Consider the following 20,403-nt stretch of genomic DNA (forward strand, 5'->3'; position numbering starts at 1 on the left):
TCTTTATTTGCTAAGTATATCATCTCCATCATTTTTGGATCTGTTTATACTGACTGTTTTTGTCCTGAAATTGCATTTTTCTCCTTCATCTTACATATGGTAAATTTTTAATTGGATGCTGGAAGTAATGAATTTTATATTCTTGAGTTCTATATTTTGTTACATTTCTTTAAAGAATGTTTGATTTTTTTTCCCTATCAGTTTAGTTAGTTGCAGATCAATTTGATTCATTCAAGGCCTGTCATGAAAATTTTTAAGACAGGTCTAGAGGAGCTTTCAGGGCTAATTTAGCAATATTTCCTTCTTTCTTTCTTTTCTTTCTTTCTTTCTTTCTTTCTTTCTTTCTTTCTTTCTTTCTTTCTTTCTTTTTTATAGGCTCAATGCCCAATGTGGGGCTTGAACTCACAACCCTGAGATCAAGAGTCCCATGCTCTACTGACTGTGCCAGCCAGCTCCTCAAATTGAGCTACACTTCTAAGGTATGGCTCTTCTGGTATCTTCCCTGACTGCCCTGTGTATCCAGTGATGTCTCTACACTTCACATTGTGGAAATTAGAATGATTTCTGGACCTGGGAATGATTTGGCTTATATCTGCCTGGTGATTGGTCTTCCCCAGAGGTGATTCTTTTCTAGTTTCATGGGGTTTCTCCCTATGCATGCATGAATTGGCGTTCAGTCAAAGACTCAAGGGGATGCTAATGTAAATTTCTGGAATTCTTTCTCTGCATAACTGCCTCCTTTTGAATATCTCACTACACAAATTCTGGAGTTCTTTTTTTTTTTTAATTTTTTTATTATATTATGTTAGTCACCATACAGTACATCCCCGGTTTCCAATGTAAAGTTCGATGATTCATTAAATTCTGGAGTTCTTAACCTGCCCGTACTCCTTTTTCTCCTCAAAAGAATAAGATGGGCTTATAAAACTGGGCTTTATTTGGATTTTCCCTCCCTGAACTGCAGTTGGGAAATTACTTCCTGGCAGTAAGCCTTGAAATGGTAGGGCCTACTTTGTTTTCCTTTTCTTAGGGATCCCTGTACTGCATCTTGTCCAATATCTGAAAAGGTTGTTTCTGATATTTTTACAGGATTTTTTTAAAATTTCTGATGACATATCCTCTTACCCATGCATGACTAGAAGAGGAACCCCAGGAGTATACATTTTATTTCATTCTAAGAGAAATACACATAGAAAGTTCTTTCTGACGGAATGCAGAGGAGTGTGTGATTACTGGTTTATGTTTTCAAAATATCATTTTAGTTACCTTGTAGAAAACAAATTGGAGTGAAATAAGAGTAGAATCAGAAAAACAAGTGAAAGAATAGTGCTGGAATCTGAGTCCGAGCTGGTAGTGGCTAGGCCCAGGCTTTGGATAAGGTCGATGAGATAGTCTTCAGAAACACAAGACTCAGTCATAGATTGACTGCTCAGAGTGGTTTGGGAATTGTGAGATGGTGGAAGACAGAGGGACAGATAAAAGGATGGGGACATCAACACCTTTATTTTGAACTTAGTATGTTTGTGATGCCTATTAGACATCTAAGAGGAGATGTCATAGGCAATCACATCTATAAGTCGCAAGCTCAGAAGCAAGGTATAGACCAGAGAAATTTGAGAGTTTTAGACATATGGGTTTAAAAGTTATGAGAATGGATAAAGCAATCCTAAGGAGGTGGGTGGTTAAAGTACTAAAATTTGATAGCCTCTCAGGTAAGGCATGTGGTAGAGTTCTTAGTTTATTTGTAAATATCCATCTCTGGAAAATCAGAGATCAAGCAGATATTGGCTTTAAATATGTCGAATGTTCAACGCAGATCGATTTGGTAGTGGACATGTAGCAGATGTTTCAGAAGTTCAGGTTCTTGAGGGAATAATTCATTACAGTGTGGAAGGCAGGACTGATGCTGGTGGTTGTTACTGAGTGTGTTCGTTCCCCCAGGAGAGTTGCCAGGTAAATAAAAAAACCAGGAAGAACAAGCCCTGTTGTTTGGTTAGTTGGAAAATTCTAAGAAAATGAATTCAGTAACATGTGCTTGATCGTTCATTTCCAATGGTGTCACAGCTACAAAACAATGAGAAAAAGGAACCATAATAAAATACACCCCAAACGGGTTTGTAAACTTGCGGTTTGTGTCAAATGACTTTGGTTGCAAAGCAGCCTGGACTGTGAAAGGAAGTCTGCAGGGCTGTCTTCAGGGAGACCATCACTGCTCCTCCCTAGACAGACCTTGCCAGCTGAAGCCCAGGCACCTCCCACGTGGGCTTCTATGGCTGCTAGAGGGTAAGCATAAATGCAGACTTGGTCCAAACCTGTGTGAGTCTCTGCATTAGAGTGAGCTCATTTCTCACTAGCTATGCAAAAACCTCCTCTTGCCATTGCCCTCACTATATTATACAATTTATTTATATATATTATAAATATTATATATTTATTTATATTATATTTATTTATATAAAAGTCTTTTTGTTATTATGAATATGGGTTTATAGATAAAAATGACAGGTACAGGGGGGTTAATCACATTAAAACAGGCTGCCAACAAGCCCATAAAAACGCCTAGACTTAGAAACTCTGATGGCAACCCTCTCAGGTCCCCTCCCTCTTCGAAAGCTTTGTACTATCACTTTATTAGCACTCAATAAACCTTACTTTGCTGCCCACAAAATAGCAATAATAATAATAATAATAATAATATTGAATAATAAAATAAAAATGATAATAATAATAATAACAACGATAATAATACCAAAAAGGTGCTTACAACCCACAGAATTAGTTTTATTTCAATGTATTTATTTCTATTCTTTTTTTTTAAGATTTATTTATTTATTTGAGAGAGAAAGTGCGGGGTGGGGCAGAGGGAGAAGGAGACAGAAACTTTAGCAGACTCCTCCCTGAGCTTTGAGCCTGATGAGGGGCTGGATCTGAAGACCCTGAGATCACCTGAGCCAAAACCAAGAGTCTGATGTTCAACCAACTGCACCACCCAGAGCATAACTCTTTTCCTCTTCCCCTCTCCCTTTATACCTTCTTTCTCTCTGTCTCTCTATTTATATCTGTATATGTATCTATAGCTTCACAAAATAGAGCTCTTAGTTTATATCCCATATTGTATCTCTCTCTTTTTTTAAATAATGTCATACCACATTTTCCTATAGCTTTCGATATATTTGTACAATTTCCAATGGCTGCATAACATTATATTACGTGGAGGTATACATTAAAATGTATTTAATTAATCTCATATTATTGAACATTTAGGTTGCATTCATGATTTTGCTATTATAGAAGCACTATGATACACATCTTTTATATAATTATATATGATCCTTTATATATATAATTACATATGATAATTATATATGATCCATATGTAATTATATATATATATATATATATATGAGCTCATCTCTTCAAGATGAATGTGTGGTTCTGTTAAAACAGATTTCTTTAAATTTTTTTGAAGGGAGCAATTTTTGTTTTGTATGGAATTTATCTTTCTTAGTAAGATTAATTCTCTTTATAGAGTTAATAAGTATTCAGAAATTTTATTTTTTTATTTTTATTTTTTAAATGATTTTTTAATTATATTATGTTAGTCACCGTACAGTACATCCCTGGTTTCCGATGTACAGTTCGATGATTCATTAGTTGTGTATAACACCCAGTGCACCATGCAATACGTGCCCTCCTTACTACCCATCACCAGTCTATCCCATTCCCCCACCCCTCTCCCCTCTGAGGCCCTCAGTTTGTTATACACAAATAATGAGACTGAAGAAAGAGAAATTAGGGAATCCATCTCATTTACAATAACACCAAAAACCATACGTTACCTTGGAATTAACTTAACCAGAGACGTAAAGGACCTATATTCTAGAAACTATAAATCACTCTTGAAAGACATTGAGGAAGACATAAAAAGATGGAAAAATATTCCATGCTCATGGATCGGAAGAATTAGCATAGTTAAAATGTCCATGCTACCCAGAGCAATCTACACTTTCAATGATATCCCGATCAAAATACCGATGACATTTTTCAAGGAACTGGAACAAATAGTCCTTAAATTTCTGTGGAACTGGAAAAGGCCCAGAATCTCCAAGGAACTGTTGAAAAGGATAAACAAAGCTGGGGGCATCACAATGCCGGATTTCGAGCTGTACTACAAAGCTGTGATCACAAAGACAGCATGGTACTGGCACAAAAACAGACACATAGACCAATGGAACAGAATACAGAACCCAGAATTGGACCCTCGGCTCTTTGGGCGACTAATCTTTGATAAAGCAGGAAAAAACAAACAGTGGAAAAAAGACAGTCTCTTCAATAAATGGTGCTGGGAAAATTGGACAGCTACATGCAAAAGAATGAAACTTGACCACTCTCTCACACCATACACAAAAATAAACTCCAAATGGATGAAAGACCTAGATGTGAGACAGGAATCCATCAAAATTCTAGAGGAGAACATAGGCAGCAACCTCTACGACATCGGCCAAAGCAACCTTTTTCATGACACATCTCCAAAGGCAAGAGAAACAAAAGCTAAAACGAACTTATGGGACTTCATCAAGATAAAAAGCTTCTGCACAGCCAAGGAAACAGTCAGAAATTTTAATCAACACATTCATTTTAGGCCAATTTCTTTGATATATTTCCTTATCGATAAAACTGTTATTAAAACCAAGATTTCCTGGGGCGCCTTGGCGGCTCAGTCGTTAAGCATCTGCCTTCAGCCCAGGGCTTGATCCCAGGGTTCTGGGATCTAGCCCCACATTGGGCTCCCTGCTCTGCTGGGAGCCTGCTTCTTCCTCTCCCACTTCCCCTGCTTGTGTTCCCTCTCTCGCTGGCTGTCTTTCTCTCTGTCAAATAAATAAATAAAATCTTTAAAAAAGAACAACAACGACCAAGATTTCCCCTCTGTCAAATATTTTGTCCTTCCTAAAGAAGGAATCAAAATGGTCACAAACTTTCTATTAATTTATTCATTTAAACTTGGAGCCAGCACTGGGCTCTTTCCCAGTGTATCTGTTCTGGATTCAAAGTCAGTGAACTGCAGTGGAAAGAGTAGGCTTTGGTGCCAGGTAGATTTGTATCCTGGCTTTGCCTCTCTGATCATGGTCAAGTAATCTCTGTAATCTTTGTAAGTCTCAGTTTATTAATCTAAACGATAAAGATTGTATTATCTATCTCATAAGCTTTTTTAGAAGGATTAAGTTTGATTATCTATTAGTCCATGTAAAAATCTCTTAAGATACATATACTCCTCAGCTCTATCTTCCAAATGTTTCCCACATGTGTTCTCACCAGATCTACTGCTAACTCCCTAGTCCAGGCTACCATCACCTGCCCCCTGTACTGTGCAACAGCCACCTTACTGACCTCCTAGCCTCCACTCTTGTCTCTATTAGTCCATTCTCATTATAGCAGCCAGAGTGACTATATACAGATGGTCCCCAACTTACAGTGGTTACACTTACGATTTTTCAACTTTACAATGGTGTGAAAGCAATAGGCATTCAGTAGAAACACTACTTCAGGTTGTGAATTTTGATCTTTTCTGGAGCTAGTGATATGCAATACGATTCTCTCTCGTGATGCTGGGCAGGGGGAGTCCTAGCTCCCAGTCAGCCAGGCAGTCACAAGGGTGAACAACCAATGCAATTACAACCATTCCGTACCCATTCAATCATTCTGTTTTTCACTTTTGGTACAGTATTCAATAAATTACATGAGATCTTCAACACTTTATTATAAAATAGGCTTTGTGTTAGATGATTTTGTCCAACCGTGGGCTAATGTGTTCTGAGCACACTTAAGGTAGGCTAGGCTAAACTATGATGTTCAGTAGTTTGGGTATAGTAAATTCATTTTGACTTGTGGTATTTTCAGTTTACAATGGGCATATTGGGGTGTAACCCCATCGTAAGTCAAGGAAGATGTATAGATACAAATCCTGTTGTCCCAGTCCTGTGCCCAGTCTTCCATTGCTTTCTCATCACACACAGGAAAAAGCCCCCAATGTTCTAGCTTCTGAGCCCATGTGATCTGGTCCCTGATTACTCAGAGATTAATTCTTACCACTCTTCCTCTTCTCACTTGGCTTCATCCACAGCATGTTGCCACTTTTTTTCATATATACAATGCAAATTTATTCAGTCTTTAAAAGGAAAGACATACTGCCTTTTGCAACAATGTGGATGAACTTTGGGGACAATATGTTAAGTAAAATAACCCAGACACAGAAAGTAAAAAAATCAAACAAACAAACTTCATGGTATCACTTACATGTGGCATCTTAAAAAGTTGAATCCTGGAAACAGGGTAGAACAGTGGTTATGAATGTCAGTGAGATGGGGGAAATATGGAGAAATTGGTCAAAGTGTTACAAAGTTATAGTTACAGACAATAAATAAGCCTAGAGATCTAAAGTACAACATGGTGACTATGGGTAGTAAAACTGTATTAAATAGTATGATTTTGTAAAGAAAGGATATTTCAGATGCTCTTACAGTAAAAATGGTAATAATGAAAGGATGTATATAATTGTTAGACATAAAATAAAATGAAATAAAGACACGTATATAACATAGGTTTGTAAGAGAACTACTAAGCATGTTCCCACTTGCTGTCCCCTCTGCCTAGAATTTTCTTTCTCTAGATATTTGCACAATTCTTTCCTCTTTTCCTCTCTCCTCCCATGTTACCTCCTTGGGAAGGGGTCCTCTAACGTCTCCAACTGTAAGAGAACTCCTTGCTGTCCCCTTAGTCTCATTTATTTCTCTTTGTAACACTAACCATTGTCTGACATTTAGTAAGACATATATATGTATCTTTAATTTCTATCTTCCCAAAGAGAATATAAATTCTGTGAAGCCTGGGAATCTCCCCAATTTTGTTCACCCCTCCACTCTTAATTCCTACTATGATATCTGTCATACTGAAAGGTGCTCAATACATTTTCTTCAATAAATGCATGAATGAACAAATAAATCAATACACATTTTTTCAAATGATTCTGGAATCCAGAACATGATTTTGGGCAAAGTCTAGTTTAATTCCTTTCTATTTTATCTAATTCTATCTTGTCTAATCTTCCTGGGTATGCCTCCTTTATTTTAGGAAAGCTGTTATCAGTCATCATGTGTATTTTAATCTTTAAACTAGAAAGTATGACGGATGTTCAGATTTTAAGTATTACCTTTCATATCAGTTGTTTCACCATCACCATTCTAATTGTTCTTCTTTGAATGGGACCTTGTTTTCCTCCTATCGAGCTGACCAACACAGTTCACTCTATTAGTTTTGACCCCATAGGAACATTATGCGTGTTTATTAAAAATACCTCAAACTCTTTTCTCTGAATAACAAGAGAAACAAATATGTTAAGTTTCTTAATGTAACCCTGCTTGGCAACTGAAGAGTAACACTTATAAACTCTGTCTGATCAACATAAAAAAAAATGGAAACCATTCTGACAATGCTATCGCCCAGCTACCATGATCTTTTTACAACTCAAAATAGGTCCTGTCCTCCTTCAGCTTGAAATACTTCAGAGGCTCCTCATTCTCTATAACAGTGGTTCTCAAACTTCAGTGCATACCAGAATCACTCAGAGGACTTCTTAAAAACAGATTGCTAGCATCAGGCCTAGCTTCTCATCCAGGAGGTCTGGGTAGGGACTGAGAATTTGCACTGCTAACAACTTCCCAGGTGAGGTTGCTGCTGGTCTGGGGATCAAATTTGGAGAACTACAGCTCTGTAGAATTCAAATACCCTCACACAATGTGCAAGTCAGGATATCATAGTGGTTAAGGTAGAAGAGACAGGCCAATCCAGTTCTACCATTCCCTAGTTTTGTAACTTTAGAAAGTTTATCTTATCTCTTTTGCCTTAGTTTCTTCATCTGTAAAATGAGGACAATTTTAATAGTAGTGCTTTCCTCTTCGATTTGTTGTGAAGTTAAATCAGATAATATCTAGAAAGCACTTAGCACAGGGCCATGTAGAATAATCTGTCAAAAAATGCTTATAGTTCTTCCAGGCCCTTCAGGAACCTGCTTCTACCTCTTCAACTTCAAAGTACTAAGTGGGGGTCTTTCAAACACCAATTCTTTTCACCCTTTTGTTCCTTAGCTCATGGCTTTTCACTGTCTGGGATGCCTTTGCTTTCATTCTACTTTTTCCTGGTAAATGGTTACTCTTCCTTTAATACTGAATTATGACAATGCAGCCATCTGACAGTATTTTCTGAGCTTCTTAGATGGGGCTAGGTGTTCCTCCATGTGGATATCTTATCTTTGTGATGTATATTTGTGGTGATGATCCCATGGCAATGAAAGTGAACTTTCTACTTTGCTCCATTGACTGTCTCTCAGGCAGACACATTAACAGTTAAATATAGTAAGAAGTGAGCCCAATGATAAAGTCCTAGAGCACTATGGGAGCTCAGAGCTCTCTGTGCTTCCATTTACAAAACCCCTAAAGAGTGACACAAACTACCAAAACTGACTCAATAATTTCACATTCTCTCCATATACTCTCTTTCAAACTATATCATCTAAGTTTTTATTTCTATCAGTTCATCAAAGTGTACCTTGTACAAGTCACCAATAACTTCCATGTAACCAGATCCAATGACCATTTCTAAGTGCTTATCTTACTTGATTTATTTGACATAAGCAATTGTTCAGTTTCATTTGGTTATGGGACAATACTCTGGATTCTCCTCTTACCATACTGAATAATCCTTCTCTGTCTTTTTTTTTTTAAAGATTTTATTTATTTATTTGACAGAGAGAGAGAATACAAGCAGGGGAACTGGCAGAAAGAGGGAGAAGGAAAGCAGGCTCCCAGCTGAGCAGGGAGCCCTACATGGGGCTCGATCCCGGGACTCTGACATCATGGCCTGAACCGAAGGCAGACACTTAACCGACTAAGCCACCCAGGTACCCTCTTCTCTGTCTTTTTGATAGCTTCTTGCTATGGTCTGAATGTGTTCCCTCAAAATTCACATGTTGGAATCTGAATACCCAGTGTGATGGGAGAATTTGGGAGATGAAGCTCTAATGAACGGAATTAGTGATTTTGCAAAAGATCCTCCATGTGAGGCTATAAGAAGTAATCTGTAACCTGGGAGAGTGCCCTCACCTGATCATGTTGTCACCCTGATCTGAGTTTTGCAGCCTGCAGAGCTGTGATGAATAAATTTCTGTTGTTTATAAGCTACCCAATATGTGGTATTTTGTTTTAACAGCTTAAATGGACTAAGACACTTCTCATCTTCTTGAACTGTAAAGGTTGGACTGCACAGAGCTCAGTTATCAAATATTTTTATTTTCTTATGGACTCTCACATCCTATGTCTTCTCTTCCATCCCTATGCCTTTACATACTTGTATATTGATGACTTCCAAATCTATGCCTTCATCCCTTTCCTCTTTTGCTGAACCCGTTACTCATATATCCAAATGTCTTAAATTAGGTTGGTAGTAGTAGTGGTAAAATGTAGTCAGATTCTGAATATATACTTATGTTAAAGAAGACAAGCTTTGCTGATGAATTTGCCATTAAGTGTGATATAAAGAACAAAGTCAGGATGGCTTTAAGATTTTTGACCTAAGTAATTGTTAAAATGGAGATTCCAACATATACATATCTAATAACAGAATCCCAAAATGGATAAAACAAAACTTAGAGAATGGAAGAGAGAAATAAATGATTCAACAGTAATCAACAGAAACTCCAATACCCCACCTTCTATAATAAATATAACAACTAGGCAGAAGATCAACAGGGAGTAGAAGACTTGAAACACTGTAAACTAACAAGATCTAACAAACATATATAAAATGTTCTACCTGTGTTAGTCTGTTTGGATTGCCATAACAAGATACAACAGATTGGGTGGCTTAAATAACATACATCGATTTTCTCACAGTTCTGGAGGCTAGAAGTCCAAGATCAAGGTTCCAGAAAACTGGGTTCTCTGGTGGCACCTCTCTTTCTGGCTTGTACATGTTTACCTTCTTGCTGTGTCCTCACATGGCTTTTCTTCTGTGTACACATGGAGAAAAAGAACTCTGATGTCTTTTCCTCTTGTTGTAAGAGCACCAGTCAGATTAGGGTCCCATTCATATGATCTTATCTAACTTTAATTTTCTCCTTAAAGCTCCTACCTCCAAATATAGTCAAATTGGGGGTTATAACTTCCGCATATGAATTTTAGGGGCACACAATTCTGTCCATAACATCACCCAATAAGAGCAAAATACACATTCTTCTCATGTACACATGGAACATTCTCCAAGATAGATCATATTGTAGGTCATAAAACATACCTCTGTAAATTTGAAAGGACTGGAATTATACAAAATATGTTCTCCAGTCACTGTATAATAAAATTACAAATCAATAACAGGAAGACATTTGAGAAATTCACAAATATATGGAAACTAAACAACACACTCCTAAGTAACAAATGAATCAAAGAAGAAATCACAAGGGCATTTAGAAAATACCTTGAGATGAATAAAAAGGAAATACTGAAACATATAGAACTCAGCAAAAGCAATAACAGAAGATATTTATCAATGTAAAATGCTTATATTAAGAAAGAACAGGGAAGTACAAAATACATACTTGGAAAACTACAAACATGGGAAGATATTAAAGAAGCCTAAATAAAGGCGCCTGTGTGGCTCAGATGGTTAAGCCTCTGCCTTCGGCTCAGGTCATGATCCCAGGGTCCTGGGATTGAGCCCCACATCAGGCTCCTGACTCAGCAGGGAACTTGCTCCTCTCTCTCCCTCTCCCTCTCCCTCTGCCTCTCCCCCTGCTCATGCTCTCTTTCTCTCTGTATCTCTATGTCTTAAATGAATAAATAAAATCTTAAAAAAAGAAGGCTAAATAAATGGACGTATATCCCATATTCATGTATCAAAAGATTTAAATTATTAAAATAGTAGTACATCCTAAATTGATCTACAGAGTCAGGTAATTCCTTATTAAAATCCTGTCTGAGTTTTTCTGCAGAAATTGATAATCTTTCTTTTTTTAAAAAAAAATTATTTATTTTGAGAGAAAGAGAGAGCATGGGGGGAAAGGGGAGAGGGAGAGAGAATCTTGAGCAGACTTCCTGCTGAGCATGGAGCCTGACATGAGGCTCAATTGCAACACAATGAGATCACGACCTGAGCCAAATTAAGAGTCAGATGCTTAAGCGACTGAGCAACCCAGGTACCCCTGATTAATCTTAAAACAATTAGGGAAGTGCAAGGGACTCAATATTTAACACAATGTTGAAAAGTAAGTACAAAGTTGGAGGACTCATACTTTCTGATTTCAAACCTACTCTAAAGCTACAACAAAGGCAGTATGATACCGGCATAATGAGAGACATATAGATCAATGAAATAGAACTGGGAATCTATAAATAAACTCACAATCAGCTGATTTTCAATAAGAGTGAAAGACAATTTAATGGGGAATAAATAGTGTTTTCAACAAATTCTGCTGGAACATTTGAATATCCCCATGCAAAAGAATGAAGTTAGACTCCTACCTTATACCACATAAAAAATTTACTCAAAATGGACCATTCATCTAAATGTAAGAGAAAAAGTTACAGAAGACTTAGAGAAAATATAGGAATAAATCTTTGTGGCTTTGGGTTAGGCAAAACTCTTAGATATGATACCAAAAGCACATGATAGAAGAAAAAATTATGTTACTTGGATTTCATCAAAATGAAAAGCTTTGGGGGCACCTGAGTGACTCAGTTCGTTGGGTGACATACTCTTCATTTCAGCTCAGGTTGTGATCTTGGGGTCGTGGGATCAAGCCCTGTGTCAGGTTCCGAGCTCAGCGTGAAATCTGCTTGGGATTCTCTCTTCCTCTTCCTCTGTCCCTCCCCCCACTCATGCGTGCTCTCTCTCTCCTTCTTTCTCTAAAATAAATAAGTAAATTTAAAAAAAAAAGAAAAGAAAAACTTTTGTGTTTCAAAGGAAACCAAAGGAAAGTGAAAAGGCAATCCTGTACACCTGAAACGAACAGTGTATGGTAATTAACTGTAATTAAAATAAAACCTTAAAAAGAAAATACAATCCATAGAATGTGATAAAATATTTGCAAACATGTATCTGGTAAGGGAAATTAAATTTGGACAACATGAAGAACACTTACAACTCTGTAAAAAAAGATAACACTATTTAAAAATGGGCAAAGGATCTGAATCGACAGTTCTCCAGAGAAGATATACAAATGGCCAATAAGCACATGAAAAGATGCTCAACATCATTAGCCATCAAATAAGTGTAAAACATAACCACTTCACACCTTCTAGGATGGCTACTATAAAAAAGACGGATAATAACAAGCTTTGGTGAGGATGTGAAGAAATCGGAACCCTCACGCATTGCTGGTAGAAATATAAAATGGTACAGCTGTTTTCTCAAACATTCTGGTTGTCTTCAAAAAGATTTGAAAGGGTGGGGCGCCTGGGTGGCTCAGTGGGTTAAGCATCTGCCTTCAGCTCAGGTCATGATCCCAGGCTCCTGGGAGCCCCATATTGGGCTCCCTGATCAGCGGGGAGACTGCTTCTCCCTCTCCCTCTGCCTGCTGCTTCCCCTGCTTGTGCTCTCTCTCTGCCAAATAAATAAATAAATAAATAAATAAATAAATAAATAAAATTTAAAAAAAACCAATTTGAAAGTGTAAACATAGAGGTAGTTACACCATGACCTAGCAATTCTACTCCAGGTATACATCTAGAGAAATGAAAACATAGGCCCACACAAAGACTTTTACATGAATGTTCGGAGAAGCATAATACTCAAAAAGTAGAAAAATATGTCCATCAACTGCTTAACGGATAAATGTATAAATAATGCATAAAATAAAAATTAAAAAGTATAAATATAAAAATGTATAAGTATAAAAATGTATAAATATAATATATAAAATTAAATGTATATATAAATATGTGTCCCTCTTTCACTCTGCTGTAGCCAGATCAACCTACTTATTGCTCTCAAAGAGTATGTCCAGCACACTGAACCCACACACTTAAATCAGATAATGAACTTTTATCTGGGTTAGCAATTGTAAGACATAAACAGAAGGGAGACTGAGATTCACCTGTGGAAAATGTGTGGCCCTACTAATGAGGCCATGCATAGTGAGAGCAAGTTTTAATCAAGGCAGAGAGAAATATGCTGAAACACTACATCATTTCTATCTATAAGAAAACTCTAATTCTTTTCTGAAAGGGGTCGTTATTGCAGATGTCAGGGTGGTAAACTAAATAATGAGCTGTTGGTAGTAACAGGTGAACCCAGGGGATACTTAACACACTTATTAACAGGAAGAAGGGAAACAAATCCTAAAAAGATGGTTGCTTTGTTCACTGGCAGGCAAAATAATGGCCCCCAAAAGATGTCCTTGTCCCAAATCCCCAGAATCTGTGAATATGTTATCCAATATGGCAAAAGGGACTTTGCAGATGTGATTAAATTAAGAATTTTGAGATGGGGAGATTATCCTGGATTATCTGGGTACATAGGACATAATCATGAAGGTCTTCATAAGATGGAGACAGGTGGATCAAATCTAGAGAAAGGAGATAGGATGGTAGAAGCAGAGGTTAGAATGATGTACAGTTGACCACTGAACAGCATGGGTTTGAACTGCATGGGTCCGCTTATATGAGAACTTTTTACAATATGGTACTCTAATTTTTCTTTTCCTATGATTTTCTTAATAACATTTTCCTTTCTGTAGCTTACTTTATTTTAAGAACACAATATATAATACATATAACACACATAATATATGTTAATGGACTTTATGTTATCAGTAAAGCTTTTGGTCAACAATAGGCTGTTAGAAGTTAAATTTTGGGGGAGTCAAAAGTTACATGTGGATTTTTGACTGGATGGAGATCTCTGTCCCTAACCCCCATGTTGTTCAAGGGTCAATTGTACTTTGAAGATGAAGGAAGAGTTCATGAGTTGAGGGATATAGACGGTCTGTAGAGGCTCAAAATGGCAAGGAAACAAATTCTTCCCTAGAGCCTCTGGAAGGAATGTGGCTTTGCTGACATCTTGACTTTGGAACATCTAACTTCCAGAACAAGAAGGTAAAAAATTTGTGTTTTTAAGGCACGAAATTTGTGGTAATTTGTTACAGCAGCAGTAGTAAATGAATAAACATGTAGACTGCATGGCTAATTACAGTGTGTCCAGAATCTCCACCTTGAATTTTTTAAATTCTTTTGCAACTGAGCTGGAGGCAGTTCTAAAATAGGTGATTAAGCTCTGCTTAAAGGTCATGGGATGACAATGTGGGTAAGTATATTACCATGTTTTATAAGTACATCCTACCACAAGGTCACTTAAAATGCTGTTAATCATGTAAGGACATTGGTTGGGGTATTGCAGAACCCAGAGGACATCATGGTAAACTCACACCAACAAAGACATATCTGAAACATTATCTTCCATAGCCTAGATGAAGATGAAGTAAAAGGTATCCTAGATATCTAATTTCATGAAGAATGGTACTCTCTGTAGAGAAGGCCTTGGAGGCTTATGCTCAGGGGAGTTGGTAATGGTCCCAGATGATGACTGCATGGTGACCAAGGATTCCTGAAAGATCTTTGATCTTCATTATTTTTCTTTATGAAGATCAGTAGGATGTCCATGTGTATGTATGTAAGAACTGGCATCTCTTTCAAAAGCAGGAGTCAATGATTTGTTTGGAGCAGTGAGTCTATTTGCTGGGTCCATGGGCCACAGAGGATTGCAAAGCCACAGTGGTATATATGAACATGTGTGTGACTATGTGGGTAGATGTTTGTGGTGGTGATGTGTGTATATGGACTGTTCTTTACAGAGAACATTTCTGAGAACACTTCTCTCCATAGGCAAAGGGATAAGATCTCAAGTTAAATGACAAACAATGATCTTTCAGGTTACGGTCAGTTCATAAATCATAGACAGCAGAAGTAAAAGATAAACTGGCTCAGAAGGATTCAATATAAGTATGGCCATGCATAAGGTTGCTAATGTTTCTGGGACACTGGTGAATATTTCCAAGGGCTTCATAGGTGCTGAGGGAAGAAGAGCACTTAGATTCTGAGCTCTGAGGGCAATAACCAACTAGCAGCTGCATATGTATCTTCAGAGGGAGGTCCCCGCCAGGCTGCAGGGCAACCTGCAACTGGGGGCAACTCCAGGAGGCTGCTGTTAGGCTCCCAGCTTGTTTCTGGGGCATCAGGTGAGGTGACAGGGAATCAATTGCCTCTGGGGTACAAAACTTGGCTGTGGGAATTGTGTCAGCTGCCTTCCTGGACAATGTTTTTGGGAACAAGCAACCAAGTACTTCTGCAACAGGGGCCTCAGAGAATATTTTTCTACCCTTTCTGGACCAGCAGGGTACCCAGGGATCTGCGTGGAAACCAGACTTAGATATGGGAGTGGGGTATCTGCAAGGGGATGAAGGAAGACTGAGAAGTAGAGGACATTTGGAAGGAAATATCCTGGGGTTGTCAGCCTTTATTGGATCATGATCAGCTCTGATGACCAGATGAAATCCAAGGACTAAGAAAAATGAATTTACCTACATCCGTGGAATTTTGTACATAATTTCAAAATTATAAAATCCATTGACTTTTCCTAGTGATCAGTAGATCTTGATGTTCAAAATTTCTCATTTAAACCTGTAGGATGGGCAGATATCCAACTATATTTGAAGGAAATGGACTGTAAAGTGAACATAGAGGTTTTGGAGACTGGAGAAAGCCTTTGCAGCAATAGTTCACAGCAAGGGAGCCATTTTTAGAGTATCCTGAGCCTGTGAGTGGGTTTAGATTTATTGAATCAATTTGGATAGTTCAGGAGTAAGGGAATGCCATTAACTGATGTGCAGATAGAATGAAGATAATGGAATCATTTTGGAAATTTAAGGTGCTATGGGCCATCCATGAGAAAGTGCCCAGTCAACAATTAAAAGCATAGGTAGGATTGGTACTGAAGAGAAAGGTTGAAGGTAACAGTTTGAGTCATTGGCATAAAGGTGGTAGCTGAAAGAATTGCTATGTGTGAAATGTGCCAGTAAAGGTAGTTTATTTGATTATAAAATGATGTTTTTAAAGTACTTTGGGATATTCAAAGCAAATAAGGTACACTTCTTATTCTTCATTATAGGAATTCAAGACATATGATTAAGAGACAAAGCTTTCATTAAAATTCCAATCTCAGCCTCAAGGATCTTAACGTGTTTACAATTCAATAGAAACTTGATACTGAGGTTAAAATTAAACAATTCCTAAAGCTAAATTTAAGTGGTGGAAACCCAATAAGCCTGGAGGCCATAAATAAGAAATAAAAATTTGCTTTGTCAAAATGAAATCTCTGTTGAGTAAGCTAAGAGGGTTAAATTTTCCACATTAGTGTCAATATGTTTAGGTTTTCATTCACAACTTATTTCATTTACTTGTAAATCCATAAGTTTTCCCAGTGACTCTCTTGTGCGATTAGCACTATTTGAGAAGTTGAAAAATTTTTATTGGATTGTAATAATCTCTCATCCTCATGTTTAATTGAGGCAAATATATGTTGGCATAGAGGTTTGATTTGTATTTTTTTAAAAAGATTTACCTATTTATTTAAGAGAGAGAGAGAGCGTGTGTACAAATTGGGGGGGGGGGGGCGAGGGAGAGAGAGAATCCCAAGCTGACTCTGTGCAGAGCACAGAGTCCAATGCAGGGTTTGACCCACAACCCCAAGACCATGACCCAAGCCAAAATCAAGAGAGACGTTTAACCAACTGAGCCACCTAGGCACCCCGAGGTTTGATTTTTTAACTTTTTTGTTGTTTTTGTTGTTGCTCTTGTATTCATTTTTTGGTTTTCAATTCCTTGTTTCACTAATTGAATCTGAGCAAACATCTAATAACTTTTAGGGAGTAGTGAGATCCTCATCACTGGAGATTGCTACAGAGGCTGGACTGCCACATCTATTGAGATGAATCTTATAGTTTCTAACAACCATGAGTTTTTATTGTCGTACTAGATGTTTATACAATGTAAATATGATATCATGAAGAGTTTGAGAATTTCCCGGTTCTCCTGAGTGGTTCAAATCAATTACTCCTGAGGAGTAGAAGAGACGCCCTGGGGTCAGGTTTTCCCAATACTGGTTTCAAATTAACCTCTGATTTGTTATTTTCAGGATCAGAAGTCCTCTGATAAACCCTTGCATTTGCAAGTAACACAGGACTTTTTTTTTTTTTTGGGCCATCCTAAGTACCCAGGGAACAGATATAGCCCTCCATTTCAGCACCCCTGCAGTTTTCGTTCTGTTCTCTAAGAAAAGAGATTGTCATAATAGGCCACTTTCCTCCACTTTTCCCCTTATTGCATTGTTTCTTCATTTTAACTACCATATGTCTGACAGTGAATACTCTACAGTGGACCAGAGTCATTCCACCCTCTACGCCAAGTTTTCTAACTTCAGTCATCTGCAGAGTCCTGCCTCTCTCTGGAGTACTGTGTATATATTACAACCCTTAGACATCCTGGGGTGCCTGGCTGGCTCTGTTGTAGAGCATGCAACTCTTGGTCTCAGAGTTCAACCCCCCCATTAGGCATAGAATTTAACATGAAAAAATGCTCCACATCACTCATCATCAGGGAAATAGAAATCAAAACCACAATGAGATATTACCTTACACCCGTTAGAATGGCTAAAATTAACAAGACAGGGAAAAACAAATGTGGAGAAAGGGGAACCCTCTTAAACTGTTGGTGGAAATGCAAGCTTGTATAGCCAATCTGGAAAACAGTACGGAGGTTCCTCAAGAAGTTAACAATAGAGCTACCCCATGACCCAGCAATTGCACTACTGGGTATTTATCCCAAAGATACAGATGTAGCAAAAAGAAGGGGTACCTGCCCCCCAGTGTTCATAGCAGCAATGTTCACAATAACCAAACTGTGGAAAGAGCCAAGATACCCTTCAACAGACAAATGGATAAAGAAGATGTGGTCCATATATACAATAGAATATTACTCAGCCATCAGAAAGGATGAATACCTACAACTTACATTGACATGGATGGAACTGGAGGGTATTATGCTGAGCAAAATAAGTCAATCAGAGAAAGAGAATTATCATGGTTTCACTCATATGTGAAAGAAACAACGCAGAGGATCATCGGGGAAGGAAGGGAAAACTGAATGGGAAGTTATCAAAGAGAAAAACCATGAGAGACTCTTAACTATAGGAAACAAACAGGGTTGCTGGAGGGGAGGTGGGTGAGGGGATGGGATAATTGGGTGATGGGGATTAAGGAGGGCACGTGATGTGATGAGCACTGTGTGTTATATGGAACTAATGAATCACGGAACACTAAATTAAAAACAAATCATGTACTATATGTTGGCTAATTGAATTTAAATTTAAAAATTAAATAAAAACCCTTAGACATCTACACCAAAAAAGGTTTCAACTAAGCTTAAGAGCAGGCAACCTTTTTCCTATTATGGACGTTTATTCATCCTACAATATGCACTGAGTACCTGTTTTATGTCAGGTCAATTTTAGGCACTGGAATACTAGAAATGAGAAGACACAGTTGACCCCCTCAGAAATCTCAGAAATACTGTTGGTTATACTGCAGTGTGATTCTAAAACCCAAGTTACTATTTCCTGCTTTTCTGGGCTTCCCTCTTTACTGGTTCTCTAATGGCCAGTCTACACTTTCCATGCTCTCCCTGTAGCCAAACATGCAAACAAGCCTCTTTTTTTGTATTTGTTGAAGAAGTAGCTGATTTTGCTGCTCTGCCTGGATTTTCAAATCATAACCACAGCCGATCTACTTACTTAGATTCTACACAAGCACTTTTTCCTTTGCTTGGGCTGGAGTCCTTGTACACAGACCTTGTTCTTAAATTCCATATTATGCCTTTCCTTTTCTTTTGACTCACCAACCTAGACTGACCTGTGTTTTGTCATTCAGAGCTATGGTTCCAACAATATGCCACTTTCTCAGTACCAACCCCATGCTCTGATTGAAACTGCTTTCCCAAATGCTGTGCCTTCTGTCTTCACCATAGCTCCCTGTGGTTCATAGCTCCCCCAATATTCTGCTTGACATTGCCAATGATTTGGTAGTAGCACCAACTGCCTCTGGAATATTAGAAAAGAAATACCAGCAGCTCTTCAGCCAAAGTTATGCTTCCAGTCAAAGGAAAGGCAGTAGGCTTGGATGATCTCACAATACTTTACTGCAACAAAACTAGGGCAAAAATATTTGATAGTGTCAGATTTAGATGTAAAAATGCAGACATCATTAATAATTTATGCTATTTATGCTCACTGAAGAGCAATGATGTTTACTAGGAGACCTCAGAAGTGTCATAATGGAGGTGTGCAAATTGTATAAAATCTGGGCATAACCAATAGTGGATTGAAAGAACAAATAATGTTCAAATATCTATACTACCCAAAGTGACATATGCATTTAATACAATCCCTATCAAATACCACCAGCATTTATTGCAGAACTAGAACAAACAATCCTAAAATTTGTGTGGAACAACAAAAGACCCCAAATTGCCAAAGCAATTTTGAAAAAGAATACCAAAGCTGGAGGCATCACAATTCCAGACCTCAAGCTCTATTACAAAGCTGTAGTCATCAAGATAGTATGGTACTAGCACAAAGACAGACATATAGATCAATGGAACAGAATAGAAAACCCAGAAATGGACCACAACTATATGGTCAACTAGTTTTTGACAAAGCAGGAAAGAATAGCCAATGGAAGAAAGAAAAACAGTCTCTTCAACAAATGGTGTTGGGAAAACTGGACAGCAACATGAAGTAAAATAAAACTGGACCACTTATTACACCATACACAAGATAAATTCAAAATGGATGAAAGACCGAAATGTGAGACAAGAATCCATCAAAATCCTAGAGGAAAACACAGGCAGCAACCTCTTTAACCTCGACCACAGCAACTTCTCACTAGACACACTCTGGAGGCAAGGGAAACAAAAGCAAAAATGAACTATTGGGACTTCATCAAGATATAAAGCTTCTGCACAGCAAAGAAAACAATCAACAAATTAAAAGACACCTACGGAATGGGAGAAGACGTTTGCAAATGACATATTTGATAAAGGGTTAGTATTCTAAATCTGTAAGAACTTATCAAACTCAACACCCCAAAAATAAGTAATCCAGTTAAGAAATGGGCAGAAGGCATGAATAGACATTTTTCCAAAGAAGACGTCCAGATGGCTAACAGACACATGAAAAGATGCTCAACATCACTCGGCATTGGGGAAATACAAATCAAAACACAATGAGATACCATCTCACCCCTTTCAG

The sequence above is a fragment of the Ursus arctos genome, unplaced genomic scaffold (assembly GCF_023065955.2).
Source record: "Ursus arctos isolate Adak ecotype North America unplaced genomic scaffold, UrsArc2.0 scaffold_12, whole genome shotgun sequence".
In the NCBI taxonomy this organism is placed as follows: Eukaryota; Metazoa; Chordata; class Mammalia; order Carnivora; family Ursidae; genus Ursus; species Ursus arctos.